The following is a 19266-nucleotide window of genomic DNA, read 5'->3' as shown; positions in this document are numbered from 1 at the left end:
CTGATTGCAGGAACATTAGTGGCTGTACAGGAAGAGTAGCGCTACTGGGGGAGAATGTGAAGTTGAATTCATGAGATAAGGGACTGGTGCTCAGAACTCTGCCTAGTAAGTGCTGTCCCAGTGCCTCTGCAAAGTCTTGTATGTTAATCTCTGTGTTTTCCAAGCACTGCCCTGTGGTGCCATATTTGTGGACTGGTGTCATTTGGAGTCCTGCCCGTATAGGGATATTCTCTGAAAATAGGCTCCCTCACTCCAAGCAGGCAGGTTCTCTTCCTGAGTTACCTGGTTGATGGTCCAGAGAGTCACACTCTGCCCTAGGCTAGAGCTGAAGAGTTTGGGGAGAAATTTATAAAAATTCCTTCTTCCACTGCCCATAACCCACTGGGATGGGATTCCTTCTCATTTGGCTACATTCATCCGTCCTACCAAATATCTGTGGCCTAGGAAGAGAGCCTTTGATGTTCCACAAATGCTAACAAGGCAAGTGCATGTAGAATCAGAGCAAAGAGAGGCCACTGAATTCAACATTTACTTTTGCATAGAAGGAAGTGGAGGTCCTGGGTGATGAAGCAACTTGGCCAAGGTCATATAGATAAGAAGTGGAACAGAGATTCAAAGCCAGGTTTTCCAGTTAAAAAATCCACTGCTTTTTTCACAATCCCATACTATGTATCTGAGGAGGTCCCTATCAGCATTCCAAATTATCAGAGGGAAGCCAAATCTCTGAGGTGGAAGGGACCACAGAGGGTAGCTGTTCCCTGTCTGTATCACTCCTCCCTCCTATGAGCTTCTCTGTGTCATTTTATGGGTTCTGTAGCTGCAAAATTTGTTCAGAGTCACCTTTTACATGAATTGGAGGTGGGAGGCGGAGCCCAGCAGAAGTCCTGTTTCTACTCTGCATCTTGACCCCAAATCATCTTTATTGACCACTACTAGGGTAACCCTCTCCCCCTAGCTCCACCCCCTGAAATTACATTGTATTTACTTTTTGTATATTTTGAATTTCCTTTCATGGGCATGTGCTATTTTTCCTGAGAGAATGTAAGCTTCTTGAGAAGAGAGACAGTTTCATTTTTGTTTTTATATTTCTAGGACCTGGTGTAGTACCTGACACACAGTAGGCACTTAATAGATGCACATCAACCAATTGAAATATACATTTCCTGATTGTTTTCAGTGAAATAAGCAGTCTGAAGGGAAATTGCAGAATCCAGAAGGAAAAAAGGTGGTTTTGAATCAGTTTTGGGAAATGTGATCAAAGGATGTTGAACCATCAGGACAGAGCAGTGGGTCAGACTGGCTTGGTAATGTGGCAAAGGGGTTGAGGCTTAAGTATTTGCTAGGATGGAAAGGGGAGCCATATTTCAATCTTATACTTTGTAAGAGGGGAAAAATGCTGCCTAACATCTGTAGTGACTATACTAGGTTTGTGTTTACTCCAGTATTAATTAACACTGACTATATTGAAAAAGCTAGGCCAACTCCAGACTAAAGGAGAAAGTGTATTAAATACTGGGTGATTAAATTCTTATTCTCCAGGTTATCAGGGATAAGGAAGTACTCCTGGAAAGGATGAAAGGAGTGCTTCAAAGAGAGCACAAAGAAAAAAAAAAACTGAAGCAGAATCCTGGCTTGTACTGAGAGATTGGGAGGCAGACAAATGTGACCCACAAAAGAAAGAGAAGAATAAGGAGCGCTAAAAAACATGATACTTCAAAAAAAACAAAGCTTAGATGAAGAGACTTCTTTTTCAAGAAAAGGGAGCTGGATACCGAAGAAATGGGGCAGCCCAAGGAAGAAGCAGCTAATTTTCTTCCATAGAAAAATAACGTTAAATTCCAGTAATGTCATAGGAAAGGTGACCCAGCATGGCCAAGGGTCCTCATCCATTTTACAAGCGTGTTGGAACAGTTGATGCTTAAGGTCCCTTTCAACTCAAATGGCGTCAAATCTCTAGCTATGAGAGATGCACTGTCTGCAAAGGCCACTCCATACCACTTTGGAGGAATGCCAATTATTAGGCATTTTTCCTGAAATCAGGCCTAAAGCAGACTCTCTGCACCTTCTACCCATGGCTCCTAGTTAGACTCTAGGACAAACAGATGAGTGGAATCTTTCCCCTTCTGACATACTGAATGTTCAGTGTAGCCAAGAATTATGGAAATAGCATTCATCCATGAAAGTTAAACACCAGGAGGACATTCCTTTTTCAAGTATCCAGAGAAAGAGGACTTTTACAGGGCCTGGCACCAGAAAGAACATACCTCAAGCAGGGTGGGAGTTGCCAAGAGCCAGATTTCAATCTGATACTTTATAAGAGGGGAAAAACCCCTGCTAACATCTCCCACAAATGGTTTTTCCACCTCCATTTGAACTCTTCAATCGATGGGGAGCTGATTGTGTCTTGAGACTCAACAGTAAATGTGATTTTGAACTTTGATATGTGTTACTGGGACAGTCTTCTTTGTTGCTCTGATGAGCCAATGTGTGGACAGCTCCAGATGACCAACAAGCGTTTTCCCAGCTTTGTCTGCAGGAGAAGCGGTGGGCAGATTTTCTAGTCTGGATTCTCCTGAAATGTAAAACTCAATGTAACATAGCCCCACAAGGAGATGATACAGTCTGTGGTTGTTTGGTAGGTGGGAAATAATTGCCTAATCCTTGTTTAAATCAGACATGGGGAGTCAGGTGGGGAAATGGATCAGAGCAGCTCCTTTACATGCAAGGATGGGAACACAGTTACAGCTCACATGAACTCAGGTTAATTGGAAGTAACGAAGGAATTCCCTATGGAAAGTCTGCCTCTCTCAGAGTGCATCAGTCATCAGGACCAAAAAGACTCACATGTGGATCATTTTTCTTGTTTTTCAAACTATGTTCATTACCAATGGCACATTTGCCATTCTCTGGTGCAGACAGCCTTGGACACTGCAGCTTCCCAGTAACTACATTGTAAATTATGATAGACAGCTGGAGTCAGAGCAGGAAGGGGCCTTGGGGATTATCTAGTCTAACTCTATTTTGTTAGATGAGAGATCTGAGTCCTTGGAAAGAGAAGGGACATGCCCAAGGTCATGTAGAAAGCCAATTGTATAGTTGGATTCTAGCTGTGACTTAGTAATCAGAATCTCCATGGATGTTTATGGAAGAAAGGGAAGAAGGAATAAGGAAAGGAACAGAGGGAGGCAGGAAAGAAGGGAGAGATTAGGGAAGGAAGAAAAGGAAGGAAGGAAGGAAGGAAGGAAGGAAGGAAGGAAGGAAGGAAGGAAGGAAGGAAGGAAGGAAGGAAGGAACAAGGGAGGACAGGACAGAGGGAGGGAGGGGAAATGGACCCCATATTCTAACACTGAATTTTGTTAGAATGCATATTTCTATTTTTTACTATCTCTCTCAACAATTCTCACTATAACCTTGCCGAAAAATAAGTTTTCTACTTTCCAGGCTAAATGATTCCTTCAATGTCTCAGGTGGCATATTGTCTTCTGTATGCATCATTTCCAGTTCCTGAAATGCTCTCCATTTTATCTATGTATTCTTCTGTAAGGTTTGGGTTTTCCCTGGCTGGGGAAACTTGTATCTCCCCTATAACCATGGGATATTCTTTTGATACCAAAGGAAGAGGCCACAGAACTCTAGAATGATTCTAGGTAGTGGTTTAATAAATCGTTATGGATACTTACAAACCCAGGCAATTTTGTTCTGGGGCAGCATCCAGCCACTTCTGTGAATCCCTGCCCCAGGACCCCCAAAATCCTTATGGTGATTATAGAAAACAAAGACAGGAGGAATTAGACAGTGCATCACTATTGATTGGTGGATATTTGGGGTTTCTGCTTGAGAATGAGCTTGGGAGTTAAGCTAATATTATACCCAAACATAAGTTTGTGTATGGATCATGTATTGGTCCCATATGGGTCACAATATTCTTGTTATGATTTAGTATCCTAATATATAAAAGCATAATATATCATAATAGGTCATAGAATCTTAAGTTTTGACTCAGTAACACAAATATAATTTTGTAGCTAAATTAAAATTGTCATCAGGTCACCATGCCCAGGCTTCCTCCACACAGGGTTTAAATTTTTATGACTAGTCACTTATTACTCTATGTTAGGGCTTTTCCCCAATATAAACCCTACACTTTCATAAAATGTACTGCCCAGAACTGAGTGCCACCCAGGTATGATCTGATCAGAATGGAGGGTGGTGACATTGTCATTCCCTTGGATTAGACACTTGACCTCTCACGAGAGCCTAGGGACAGGTTTGATGCAGTGTGAATTATGTTATTATTGACTTATAGTGACCTCATAATTTGCAAACTAGATAATTTATATGGTAGGCATATGGATACATACTTATAAAATACATACACAGACACACATGCATATATGGTTATTTATAATTTTATATAGTTCCATATATATGTGTGTGTATAGTTTGTATAATGTGTGTCTATACACACATACACATGTATGTGTATATATGGAACTATAATTTTTTCCATATATGGATGGATTTCTACATAACTGTATCTAACACTCTCTATGTAGCTATATAGTCATATATAACTATAGGGAGTTGTCTCTAGGTAGGCGCAGCTGCTACCAGTGGAGAGAGTACTGGGTTTAGAGTCAGGACATCCCAAGTTCAAATCTGGCCCCAGACACTTACTGCTTCTGTGATCTTGGGCAAGACATTGAGCTTCTTCAGGTTCTTCATGTCTCATATTGAGTATAGTAATGTCACCTGCCTCACTGGATTATTGTGAGAATTCCATGAGATAATAATTGCAAAGCACTTGGTGCAATGCCTGGCATCCTGTGTAGCAGATGCTACATAAATGGGACTTTTACTACTACCACTATTATTAGATAAGCATATATACACATAGTTCTCTATGTATAAACATACAGTTCTATTTGGCTAGATATAGTTCTCTATGTATATACATACATGCATACTTCATATATACATACATACACACATAATATACATGCATCTCTAATTTCTTCTTCCTTCCTTCCTTCATCCCAAACTGTATTTCACTAACACATTATTAACTGGAGCTTTCCATGGTATTTTCAGGTTGTCAGAGTGCATCACAAAGCCTGTCATGTTGAACCTTCTCTCTCCCACTCAAGCCTCTTCAGTACCTTTGCTGACTTTGCATGCAGCATCTGTAATGGATGCCTCACCTCTGCTCTGCAGCTGCCGATCACTTTGCCTTCTTTGTCCACGTACAGCTTCGGTGATTGGCATCATCACTGATGCCCTCCCCATCCCTGCAGGTGGGAATGTTTCTCCCTACTCAATTGGCTCAGTCCTGTCTTTTTGCCCTGACTGTGCTCCGTGGGATTTCTTGTTCATGGGGATCATAGACTAACTTACCTATTCTCTCATTCCCATACTCACTGGAAACTCCTTGAAGGCAGGACTCCTTTGAGTCTTCACCCCAGGCTAGGCTGAGTACATGAATACTTATTTATTTGATTAAATCTCCTGGGCTAGGAGGTAAGCTCTTTAACTGTGTGAGTGTGTGTGGGTAGGTGGGGGGATGTCATGCATTTAAATAAGCATTAGTTGGGTCCTAGTACTGACTGTTTGGCAGTGAAGCACTATTGTAGAGAATTAGACAGAGTTAGAACTGGAAAGCAGTCCTGATGTCTCACCCCCTAACTTTACAGACAAGGAAATAGAGGTCCCAAAATCAAATGATTTTACCCAAGGTCACCTAGACCTAACCTTCAAAGGTGAGATTTGAACCTCGGTCTTCAGATCTCAGACTCTTCCTGAGGTCACACATTTTCTTGGTCAACTCATTATTTCTCTGTGACTCAGTTTCCTTTTATAGACACACACATATTTCTAATTCCTTCAACTACTGAGAAAGTTTCATAAGTTACAATTATTGTTTTTCCATGTAGGAATGTTAATAGTTCAACTTTGATAAGTTCCTTATGATTTCTTTTCCCTGTTTACCTTCTCATGCTTCTCTTGCTTCTTGTATCTGAATGTCAAATTTTCTATTCAACTCTGGTTTTTTCAGCAAGAATGCTTGAAAGTCCTCTATTCCACTGAATGACCATATTTTCCCCTGAAACATGATACTCAGTTTTGCTGGGTAGGTGACTCTTGGTTTTAATCCCAGATCCTTTGACCTCCAGAATATCATATTCCAAACCCTTCGATCCCTCAGTGTAGAAGCTGCCAGATCCTGGGTTATCCTGATTGTGTTTCCACAATATTCAAATTGTTTCTTCCTGGCTGCTTGTAATATTCTCTCCTTAATCTGGGAATTTCAGAACCTGGCTATAATATTCCCAGGAGTTTTCTTTTTGGGATCTTTTTTCAGGAGGTGATTGGTGGATTCTTCAGTTTCCTTTTAAAAATAAAGGTCTTATGGAGGATGCTCATCAAATTTCCTTCCAGGTCTGATGGTCTGTGAGTCTGGGAGGATGACTTTTTCACTCACCTTTAGGTTCCTCCTAGCCTTTTTCTCTGCACAGTAGGACATCCGTAAATGTTAACTGAGGAAATGAGACCTGCCCTAGTTCATTGACATTTCCAGTTTAGAAGTTTAGAATGCCATGTTCAGTTCAATTTTAATGTGAAGAAATCTGTGATGCAAACATAAAAGAAAGAAAGCCAGGGAGAGTTTTCAAGGTATCCTCAATTCTCTTTGTCTGCAATTACAAACGTCCTGGCTTAGAGTCAGGGAACCTGGGATTAAAAGATATATCTAGTATTCCCAAGCTTTGAGACCTTGGGAAAATCACTTATTTTCTCAGAATTTCAATTTCTTCAACTATATATTATCATTTCTCTCTGGTCTGGCTACTAGGCTCACCTTTGACTCATAAAAAGAGGGTGGAATGGTGTGTTCTTTCTCAATTATTAATAATCAGCCAATCAATAAGTATTTATTAAGTGCCTACTTGATAGTGGGTACTTGTCCTAATACCAGGAAGAAAAAGAACAAAAGGAAAGAAAATTACCATTTCCACCCCTCCCCCCCATGGTAACAGGTCAAGTAGAATGGATGGACTGCCCTTGAAGCCAAGAAGAACTGAGCTCATCAGAGAGTAGGGCCTCTGAAACAAACCTGATATGTGATCCTGGACTGGTCACAAGCCCTTGGTGCATCAGGCCACATCCCAGTTCTAGAAACTGCAGTAAGGCATTCTCCTGCATTGGAGAGGGACCTTCCTTAGTCTGAATGCAGTTTGGACTTCCCAGCAAATACCCCTTCTGCAATCAGCAGACATAGTCAGTAGCAAAGAAACCCATTTCCCCAAAGCAATAGTACAAAAGAAATCAGAAAACTCATATATAACATATACATGTTATATATGATTCTGTAATAGATTCTGGAGAAGGGGGGGAGACAGACAGAAAGACATGGAGATGGAGAGGAAGAAAGACAGAGATGGAGACAGAAACACATAGAGAGTCCTGTATCCTACCCAAAAGGGTAATTCCTGAAATCTCTAGGGTAGGAAGCTGGAGACTTGATGGAGATGGCCAGTTTTCATGTTAGTTTCTTCCAAAACTCATTCTCCCTTCAGCAGCCTGAAGTGAAGTTGGTACTGTCCATCTTCTCTCTCAAAGGTGGAAACCAGAAGCAGCCTCAGAGCACAGACTAAAGAGACCCCAAACTCTCCCTTCTTCCTTTCTCTCCAACTCTGCCCTGCTGTTCATGGCTCCCCACTAAAGAGAAGAGTCCCGTGCCAGGGATCTGTGACACTTGGATTACATATTTTTATTGTATTTCTATTGTTTGGAGAATTTGAAAGTCAGATTTTCTCTTTGGCTTTGGTTGATTTTGGAAGAATGCCTTAGATGATTTTTACTGAAGATAATCTACTTAATGAACCAAAGTTGTTGTTTTTGTTTGTCGATGTTATTTATTTCTTCATCAAGAGTTCTAATTCCCACCATAGTTTCCACCATCATTTCTTCTTTAACTTTATACCATTCCCAAACGTTTTGATGTTGTTCCATTAATTCCCTGGGGTATCTGGCCACTTTCTATTCTTTTTCTTTATTGATTTTGCTTGACATTCCTTGAAATAGTGAGTCTTTGTGTTGTGACCTTTTCTAGAATGCTTGTTATTATATTTTCCCTTTTTCTTCCTTAAGAATCTCACCGCTCATTTATCTGCTTAGGATTTAGGCTTAGACCCAGCTTCTCTCCTTTGACCTTTTGGTCTCCAAGTCTTTTATCTTCTATTCCTGATATGTTTCAGTTTCCCTTTCCTTTTTTACATTGGTTAGGTGAGAATGTTTATTCCTGCCCCGAACGGTGTGATTGTACAACTTCAACTTCCAAAATGTAAGGGACCCTTGCTCTCTGGCCTGTGCCAACCCTCCTGGCAGAGCACTGACAAAGGTGGATGGGAAGGACTCTTTACCCTTCAGCCTGAGGGCTCTTCACCTTCTTTTTTGTTTCACGAATGCCTTTGGGAGTTTGGTAAATCCAAGAAAACCTTCTCAGAATCATGCTTTAAGTGCACAAAATTAAATACACAGAGTTTTAATGGAAGTCAATTATATTGAAATACTCTTATCAAAAATTATTAAGTTCATAGACAACTCATTAAGATGCCGTGCTCAAGTAAGATCTGTCCATCTTATTCTTTGTGTGTGTGCACACACACATGCACAAATGGGCACAACAAACCTGCATATAAACACAGATGAGTCACACATGTGTGCACACACATGCACACACAAACATGCATGCACACACATTCACACAATGCACAAACATCCATGCACACACGTGAACACATGCACAAACAGGCATGCACATATGTGTGCACACGCACACACAAACAGGCATGCACACACATGTATACTCTTATACTCACTCCCTTTCCTGACTTGGAAGCAGGGTGGTGCAATGGACAGTTTTCTGGACTTGGAATCAAGAGACTCAAGTCCACACACAACCTTAGTTATCTCTTAGCTCCAGGGAAGGGAAAAAAGGGAATAAGCAGTGAAGTAGCACCTAATATGTGCTGGGGACTGAGCCAAGCAGTTGATTCACATTCAATTCAAATGTTATCTCATTTGATTCTCACAACAAGCCTACAAGGTAGGCACTATTGTTATACCCATTATTATCCCTATTGTATACTTGAGGAAACTAAGGCAGACAGAGTTAAAATGGCCACCCAGAGTCACATAACCAGGAATTATTTGTAGCTGGATTTGGACTCAGTTCTTCATGATTCTTGTTTACTGTGTGACCAATTGTCTCAGTTTGCTAATCTGTATTGAAAATGTATTTGATGGCATCTGGGTCCCTTCCAGACTTTAGTCTAACATAAAGGGTGGAAGGGGCAGCTAGGTGACACTGCAGAGGAGCCCACCTGGAGTCAAGAAGACCTGAACTCAAATTTGGTCTCAGACACTTACCAGCTGTGTGACCCTGGGCAAGTCACTGCTTGCCTCAGTTTCCTCATCTGTAAAATTAGCTAGAGAAAGAAATGGCAAACCACTTCTGTATCTTTGCTAAGAAAATTCCAAATGGGGTCACAAAGAGTATGATATGACTGAACATCACCAACAAAATAGGAGACAGAGTGTTCCTACTGAGTCACTGCCAGGTGGTGAAGAGGGCCTGAGGTGGTTGAGGCCTTGGGGAGTTCATCCCTCCATTGTTATTTCTGAGGGCTTTATAAATCCCACTTTCTTCTTGAAGAAGCTTTACTTGGGGCAATTCTTGCTCTTGCTGGACTTGTGAGTAAGGCTGAGAACATGTAGGCATCCATCTTGCTGAGCACACCCCTTCCAGGCAAAGGTTCACCAGTGACATGATGGGGGCCAGAGATGACTCTGGCATCATTGAGAAGGATTGGGGCAGTGAGAGATGCAGACAGGTCATTCCATTCCAGCCGAAGGTAGGGTGGGAGGCAAGCCTCAAGACGAGGACAAACAGGTCTCCTAAGAGGTCCAAGGACACAGACGTCTTGAAGACAAATATGGAAGTCAGATTTGCATGAATCACAGACAGAATAATTTCCCAGAGCTGCATACCTGGTTATGTCACAGTATTGATTTTGGGGAGAGTTCAAGCTACACAGTTTAGAGCTATGTGGGGCCAGGTCTGAGTCCCACCAGGCCAATGGCCTTCCCTCACCAGAAATACTGGCTTTCTGACTTTGAATTTCACAACACAAAAATTATTTTTCTTTTCATTTCCTAGTGGGTTGCAATTTACCTTTTTTGCCTGGCAAAATCAAACTGTCATGCATATCAAGCAGGCTTGACTGGCTGGTTATGAAGTTGGGAGGAGAGGGGATTTATTCCTTCCATGCTGGGCTGACCAATCACAGGGAAGAGAGGTGTCTTTCTGTTCCAAATCAAAGGCGGGAGTAAGGAGAGCTCAATTGTCTCCATCCCTCAGGGGTTCGAAAGTCTTTTCCTTGTATCAGACCCTTGGAGTACCTCTTCCCTTTTATAGAGGCCAGAAGAGAGGCCCACACAAAGGAAGGGGCTTGCCCAAATAGCTCAAGACCAGTGTGCTTTCCCATGCTGGCCTTGCAGGTGGATGCAAGTGGGAGTGAGGAACAGTTCTTTACCTCTAACCAGAAACATTGCAGCTCCAGCCCAGGTCTGCTGGCTCTACAACTGGCTCTCTGAACCTTGGGGCCATGGATCTGATTTTGTTTTTGTTTTGTATTTTGATAAATTAACTTCAAGGTAATTTATTTCCTTCATAGTTCTATGTATTCTATTTTGTGCATTTAAAAACATGATTTTGAGGGCTCTAACAGCTCACCAGACTGCCTGGAACTACATACATACATATATGTCTATATACATATATATTACATATATATACATTATGTATATTTTATATACATAAAAATATTTACTGATTTTTAACTATATTGCAACATAATCAGTTTCCATTATGATTCCCAGTTTTAAATTTTAGGCATTTAAAATTATTACTCTAAGAAGGGGGCTAGAAGTTTCATCATGCTTGCCAAATGTGTCCAAGACACAAAAAGATTCCAAACCCAGTCGAAGATAAAGATTTTCCTCACTCTTTTGGACTTTCTTTTTTTTTTTTTCTGGGCACCTGGGAGGATTTGTCCCTCCATCATGGAACACTAATTCCTCAAGTTCAGATGACTGCCATTAGTATCCTTATGTTTTTGGGATCATTAGACTTGAGTCCAGCAGTTTAGATATAGAACATAGAAAGGGGAATGTCAGAGCTGAGAGGGAGGCCTAGGCTGTTATAGGTGGGAACAAGCTTTGGACAAGGCAGAATAGAGCTGGAATTCAACTGAATTCAATTCAATTCAAAGAGTGTTAATTAAATGCCTCCTCCACGTGTGCCCTGTTCTAGCTGAGTGTCCAAGGTCACCTGGTGAATCAGTGGCAGGACCATGACTGGAATCCAGATTTCCTGCTTCCTAACTGCTAACTCTTCTCACCTCACTTCCTGGTGGGGGGATCACAAGGGCTTGGGTGGCCTGATCAGTCAAAGCTTCGGACAAACCAACTCTTTATGAATATGGAAGGAGTTTCCTCTGAGTCAATCGATGTGTCCACCTCTAGGGCATGAAGCTGATTGCCCCATTGTAAGAGACTCAGTGATAGTCATGAAATGTGCTCCTTTAGGTGGTGGGTGCATGACCCCTGCCTCCTGCAATGTTCTTTTATTAAAGAGCCAATGACGTTTCATGGATGTTCCGGGTGAGGCACAATCTGATAGCTAGATGGCTGCAGCTGTGGTGGAAGGAATCGAGGTCAACATCCCAAGGTTTAATCCTAGTGCTTCCAGTGTGACATCAAGCTAATTATTTCCCCTCTCTGGGCCTGTTTCTCTCTCTGAGGGCAATGGTGGAGTGGCTTTTCATTTCTGTAACAGATCAGAGCACACAGTGCTTCCTACACTTGATTATTAACTTCTGGGATCTTTGAAGGATTTCATTGGTGTGGGTGTCCCCTCCAGTGCTCATCTCCTCCACAACATGGTGGATGATCCTTAAAAATTCATTTGAATGTGCTCTAGGATGTCTGAGGTCTTCCCTTGGAACTCCAGTTACTAGTAATCTTTTAATCTCCAAATCCGGTGACTGTAGCCTTTGGCACTGTTGATCATTCTCTCTTGTTGATATTCTCTTCTCTCAAGTTTTCAGGATGCCACTCCCTCCTGGTTCTCCTACCTATCTGACCACTCCTTCTCTGCCTCCTTTGCTCCACTAGATCATGCCCTCTAACCAGGTGTCCTACAGGGTTCTGTCCTGGACACTCTTCTCTTTTCCTTTTATAATACTTCAGTTGGTGATCTCAGCTCCAGAGATTTAATTACCATCTCTGGACTCATGCTGACCACCTTCTATTGCTGAGTTGATCCCAGTCTTGGAGGGAGAATACAAAATGTCCAGAAGAGAAAAGTAGATATATTTCTGTCTGCTTTGATAGGAACTCCCCCTCCTTTGAGGAGGCATTTTGTGCATAGGGAGAGCATTTTTGGGTCATAGTAGATTCTATTCTTCCTTGGACATGACTTTTCTAGTCTCAGTTGTTGCTAATTGCTCTACCATGTTAGGAAATCAATTTCTGGCTGTGACACCTTACACTTTGTTCTGAATCCCCACAAGCCCTGCCCTAATTTGGTAGCTAATGGAACCAGAACATGTGAGGTCACAACTTGATTTGGCTGTTGAGAGAGTGCCACCTTGGCAAACATTACTGCTTCTAACTGTCAACTGGTCTGCTCTTAAAACAGCCCAGCCAGGACTGTCCATTTCTACTTTAAGACTTTCCAGAGTGGAGTCAAGATCTGGGTTCAGGTCCTGTTTCTGATACATACTGTCGGTCTCTCAATGGATCATTCATTTCAAATATACAATCCTCTGTTTTAAAGCTCTTCCCAATCTCCTCCGTTCTTACACCTTGCTGCTCTCCTCACCCAGTGACACTCTCCTCCTTGCTTTTCATTACAAGACACTCCCATCTTCCCACATTGCTATGTGCCCTCATGGAGCTTAAGAGAGAAGTAATAGGACAGAAATCCCTCATGGAGAACCATTTTATGCAATATAATCCAGTTTCATTCAGGAGGCAGTCTGAGATTATAAAGGCATTGAGGATGGGGTAGTGTCTTTAAAAAAAATGTATCACTAGCACAAAGTATCACGACTAACTAATCCTGAATAAATGTCTAGGGATTGCGATTAAAATGAAAGAGTGTATATCCTATGCCATGTCCTAGAAAGGGAAGATCATTTCTCATCACAAAATGAAGGAAGGCTTCATGGAAGGGGGTGTATTTTGAAACAAGATATGGGTCACCCATTTAGGGTCACACTTGGAACCCAACCAGCATGTTTTCCTGTGTTTGAACATTTGCATTGGTAGCAGAGCTCAGAGAATTCATTTGCCCACTGCACCTTTCCTGTTCTGAGTTCATCAGCAAGAAGCGTAGATGAAAAAAAAAAGATTATAAATAACAGAAGAATAGGTTTGATTATCAAGCTGAATTTATTCTTTGCACTTGGGTGAAGAATACAAATTATGCAAATACTTATAATAATGACTAAGAATTATCAAAGTACAATTTCTTTTCCCAAGGCCCAAAATAAACTTTCGACTGACTGAAAGAGCAGCTGCTTTCTTCTGTTAAATGGTGGCCATGGGGATAGTTTTTTTTGTTTGAATGACCCTACCATCTCTGCTGTTCCATATTCTGAGGTACCTCCCACTTCTGATGTTCCATGTTCTAAGGTCTTGCCTAGTTCTGCCATTCTTTGTTGTAAGGTCACTGATTGTACTGATAGCCCATATTCTCTGGTCTTTTCGAGCTCTCATATTCTAGGTAAGTTCTATATTTTAAGGTTCCTTCCAGTTCTGATATTCTCTGCTATATGTCCCCTTTGAGTTCTAATCTTTTCAATCCAGAATCCTATGTGATTATACCATACTTTTGTCTTTGCCCATGGATATTTCCTACTACATCAAGTATCAAACAACTTTGATCTGAAGAAAGCTCAAAGGCAACAATAATTCAGAAGAAAGATAATGTGTATTTCAGAAAGTATATGATGACACACAGGAGACTTTCTCGCAGCTTAGAGGACAAAAATCATCCCTCAATGGTGAATGGGCAAATGATAAAGTTGAACATTACTCAAAATAATTACAAACTATTAACAACTATATGAGTGAAAGCTTTGAATCACCAGTAAATACAGAAATGTAAATCAAAACAACTCTAAAGTTTTACTTCCTGTCCAGCAGATTGGCAAAGATGATGGGCAATGGGAATTGTCAGTATTGGAAAGGCTTTGGGGAAAGGGCACACTCATGCATTGTTGGTGGAATTGTGAATCGGTCCATCCATTCTGGAAAGTGATTTAATGGTAGGAGGAGAAAACGACTAAAACATACTTACCCTTTTATCCAAATATTCCACTGCTAGAGATATGCTTTAAGGAGACCAACTCCAAAAAGTGCTCCCCCCCAGTGTTTATACAAGCACTTTCTCTAGGAACAAAGTTCTGGAGACAAAATAAACAAACATCGATATATAAACACAGTAGAAGATTACTGTGATATAGCAAATGATTAATACAGTAAAGAAATGAGAAGAGTTCTGTGAACTGATTAAAATTGAGAGAAGTAGAACTCTACCTATATGCCCATACATGCATGTATGTGTGTGTATGCACAATAACAGCGGAAGTGAAAATGACAGTGACAAAAGCCATCAGAACTCTCTGCTGTCAAAGACGTGTCCAAACCTTTTCAGGATTCACTGCTGCCTCATCTCCACACACCTTCTTCTGCCCTGCCCAGTGCATGCTCCCCCCATTCCTACATGCTTTCCAGGTCCTTTTTTCCAGTTCACGAATTTTCTTCTCCCACTAAAATGAAAACTCCTTGAGGACAAGTCCTGCCTTTGTATTTGTATTCATACTCCCAGTACTTAGCTCAATGCCTGGCACATGGCTTGATGACTGATTGATCAAAATTACAGTGAGCAGACTTGGCCCCAAAGAAACAATATGAGAAGGCATCTCCCTATGAATTTTGGAAAGGTGCAGAATTCTGGATGTGCAACACTATATGTAATCTCAGACTTTTTCACTATTTTGGGTAGTTTTATCGGGCTGCTCTTTCTGTGTTGGGTGTAAATGGGCAGCAGTACCCCCACAATGACAGGTCTCCCAAGAGGAGCCATGCAGACTACCACATCAAAATATGTGACCAGCAATTAAAGAGGGCCTGTCTTGTAGGGAGCCAGAAGGCACTTGAATGAACAGCTCACGAGACTCAATGGGGTCCATGACATACTCAAAGGCTGAGGCCTACCTCTAGGAAACTAGGAGCTCCATGGAAGCTAGGTTGTCCAGTTGGACAAAAATTCCACAGTATGAGAAAGCAGGTAGAATTGGTGTCTCTCATATGCCCTGTAGCTGGATGTGATCCCTTTGATTACAGGGAATATGGCTTTTCTTCTTTGCATTCATAGTCCCCAATCCAGCTTCATGCACATAGTGGAAATTTAGTAGCTTTATGTTGAACTGATTTGAATTGTATTGTAACATGGGCCATCTATATAGAGGAATCCATTGAAGTCTAGAAAGATATCCCATAGATTTTATATTTCATCCTTGTTCAAAGTTTACATCAAATTTAAATCCTGCTCATTATTCAAGACCCAGTTGTAAGTCCTACCTTGTCCATGAAGACTTCCCTGACAACTTCAATTTGCCTAATTTTTCCCTTCCCTGACCTCTCATAGATTATACCCATTTTTTCATTCCCAGAAATATGGTCTGTCAAAACCAGATGAAATCTCTTAGGGCACCAAGTGTACCTTGCAAGTGACCAAGATTCTCCTCTCCAGCATCCCAAGAGTGACCATTTAGTCTCTGACTTCAGACCTCCAGCAATAGGGAACTCATCACTTCCCAAGGCAGTACATTCCACTTTTGCATAGCTTTCACTGGTAGGAAATGCTTCCTTATGCACCCAAATGGATCTGGGAGCTCATTGCGGTGATGTGTTCCCTCAAATGATTCAGACCATAATCAGTCCTTGCCCACCTATCCCTGTGTTTCTCTTGTCCATGGCCTTTTATGCAATTTTCATGCTCTAGGCTTTCTTCAGTTTCTCCTGTCATGAAGCTACCGATAGAACACACAGGTCACTCAAGGTTTGTTTCTCAATCTTACCCTATGACCTTTGCCCCTGTTTAAAATCATAATTCTCAGATGTCATTCTTTTCTACATTTCTCCATAATTCCTCATTTATTATGCTCTGAAGTCCATCCACATTGTGTACCTGGCCCCTCATTTCCCTCTGAATGACACACGTTTAATGCTTCAGAGACTCTGGTGTCCTTTGACTTACAGCTACATCTTCCACCCTATAACTCCCTTCCCCTGAACCCCCTATCATTGCTCTTAGTTCTACTCTTTGGGGCCAGGCAGAATAGGTGTCATGTCTCTTCCATGGGAAAGAGCTTCAGGTATTTCCAGACAGGGATGGCTCCCATTGTATGCTGAAGGGACAGCAGAGAACACATAGTCCAATGTGTACTCGAGCAGTGGGACATTTGGAACATTTATGACAAAAAGGTAATTTTCGCTTGTAGATTCCCAGTGATGGGGAATTCATGAGGTAGGCCCTTCCACTGTTGGATGACTTGAACAATGGGAAGATGAGTTTGGTTCTGTGGGATTTTCCCCTTACATTATGCCAAACGCCTTATGTACTCTGGGGCCAAGTAAAACAAGACTAAACCTTCTTCCACATGACAGATCTTCTACACTAGGAATAATGATCATGTCCCCCGAGTCTTCTCCAGGTCATTCACACTCATTAAGTGTGAATCCCCCAATTCAACACAACAATCCTATCTGAGATTCTGGTTCAAGGATCTCATTCAAACACTGATTCCCGAGTTCTTTGCTTTTCTCCCCTTCAGTTTTTTCCTTTATAAAATAGGAATTACTGTGAGGAAGCCACAGTTAAAGAGCAAATGGTGGAGACCTGGGAGGGAATTTTTTTTCTAACTTAGTCCTATTATTCAGATATTTAAAGATTATAATGAGGAAATTGCTCTGTGGACTAATATTAAAACATTTTTAAAATATAAGCTCTTAGGAAAGTTTGTTAGTATTGGGCATAATCCTACCACCTCTGACATGTGCTAGCTAGGTGACTTCAGGTAAGTCACAAAAACACTTTGAGTCAGTTCCGTCATCTGTAAAGGCAGGAATATAACACCTCTAGTAACTACCCCACACAGTTGTTACCTGTAACAAGGAGACAATGTATGTACAATATTTTGTGGATTAATTTAAGTGCTAGTTGTGTTTTTTGCAATTATTGTCGCTATGATTATTTTTATTACTGTCATTGTTGTTAATGATTATGGCGATCATGATGATGGAGATGGTGGTGGTGAGTGAATCCGCCCATGGGATAGAGATTCCCTGAGCATCTGCTAAGATCGTTTTCCTCTTGCTGTAGTTGGCAGACCCATTGGTTAGTAAAGAGGGTGCCCAGGACAAGAATTCTACTCTGGGCTGCTATGTGCTCCAAACTCCCTCTGAAAAACCTGTCCCTGACAGAAGAGAGCTGCTGTTCTCTTTCTGACAGTGCATACTATTTTTAGAGATTTATCCAAGTTAGCCCCCCCTCCCCAAGTACCTCCACCAACCACCTGAATTTTTTCCCAGAGAGCAACCTGCCCACCTGTGCCTGATAACATTCTCAGGAGCTCCTAGAACATGCTGTCCTTGCTGATCATCAATTCAGCTAATTACCACTTCACTACTCACACATTGACAGGGACACAGTTACTGCCCATTGTGAAGATGAACTTTGCTTCATGCCTGGGCTAGAGCAGTGGCTTTTTATAGCATGACGCAGGAGTGGGCATATCATGGACAAGCTCAGGAATATGCCATTTATCCAGCTGAGCTGTGCATGGACAGTGCTATTTGACTATCTATTACAATTAACTGAATGGTAATTCATTTAGTCATCCATTCATTATCAAACATTTTTTAGGTGCTAACTATGGGGAAATCCCTGTTCATGGTACTGAGGAAAATTAGGTAAATAAGACATCGTCTCTAAGTTCAAAACATCGTTGTATTTATCACTATCACTGTGTTGTCATTGTCTGCCGTTGATTCTATTTTCTGGAGCAGACCATATTTTAGGAACATGATGAACAAGCTAGCACCCGTAGAATGGATACAGGATAATGAGAGGAATGGGGACCATGCCTTAGAAGAATTCCTTGCATTCATTAAGGATGTTTCTTTTGGAGTAGAGGAGACATGGGTTGAGGTCCATGATAACTTCCTTCAAGTGAAGGACTGTAATGTGGGAGAGGAATTTTTGCTCGGCCCAAGACGATGGAATCAGGAGCCATGGGAGGATAATGGAGACAGGCATGTATGAATCTATGTACAGAAAAACATCCCAACAGCTTCAGCAATTTGACAAGAACGTGGACCACCTTGTGGGACAGTGAGTTCCTCATAACCGAAGATCTTGCAGTAGATTTTATATGCCCGCTATAGGGATGCTATAGACTGGGATCATGACTTGGAGCAGATGACCTCAATGGCTCCAGGAAATCATTACTGACCCAGAGAATTACAGATGGTGTACTGCATGGTCCAAATGGTTTGATATAAAGCCAGTGAAAGAGGTATCACGATTCTGGTTTGTTGAAATTTCCCTGGCTTGAGTATTGGGATTGGGGCAGAATCAATGAGAAGTATGGGATTTCCTTGCATCGATGGGTTTTAGAATTGCATTGTGACAACTAGGAATCAGACTGGCAGCTAATTGTGCTGGACAGAGCCAGAGGGAAGAGACAGTAGCAGGTACAGAGGCAGATCCAAGGTAGCAATGCCTAACAAGGTCCTGAATGTGGGATTCATGGTTAAGAAGGCTTGTGATTCAGTCTGTAAGAGATCAGCATCTAGGGGATCACTTTCTTGCATCCAAATGCCACTTCTTTTAAGCCCAAACAGATACTCATTTGACCCATTATCCCACCTTATCCCTTTCTGAGCTGGAGTGGTGGCTTTTCATGCCTTTGCTGTCTTCATTAACAGCTGCAGACTCTACTGGTGGGAGTTTCACTCATCTCTGTCAGGCAAATGTTCCTTATGTAGCTACAATTAATGAGGCAGGGCAATTCATCAACTGTGGTGAATAACCTTTATAAGGGCACCAATCTCCCTGACAATGCTGATTTT

Source organism: Petaurus breviceps, unplaced genomic scaffold (genome assembly GCF_028583685.1).
Source record: "Petaurus breviceps papuanus isolate PSGF00001 unplaced genomic scaffold, PetGlider_PUasm1.0 391, whole genome shotgun sequence".
Lineage (NCBI taxonomy): Eukaryota > Metazoa > Chordata > Mammalia > Diprotodontia > Petauridae > Petaurus > Petaurus breviceps.
This window is presented reverse-complemented; position numbering follows the sequence as displayed.